Genomic DNA, 208 nt, shown 5'->3' on the forward strand with positions numbered 1-208 from the left:
AAGGCCGGGACCTGCTCCAGACTGGGATAGTTCCCAGTCAGTTCCAGGCTGCATGGGGAAGTTTGCACGTGCAGCCTGGAGCTGGCTGGGACCTGCCCAAAATGGGATTGTTCCCAGCCTACTCTGGGCTGCACATGCACACTTCCCCACATAGCCTGGGGCTGGCTGGGAACTGTCCCAGTCTAGGGCAGGGCCCCACCCAGGCCAG

This window comes from Alligator sinensis, unplaced genomic scaffold (assembly GCF_000455745.1).
Source record: "Alligator sinensis unplaced genomic scaffold, ASM45574v1 scaffold427_1, whole genome shotgun sequence".
In the NCBI taxonomy this organism is placed as follows: Eukaryota; Metazoa; Chordata; order Crocodylia; family Alligatoridae; genus Alligator; species Alligator sinensis.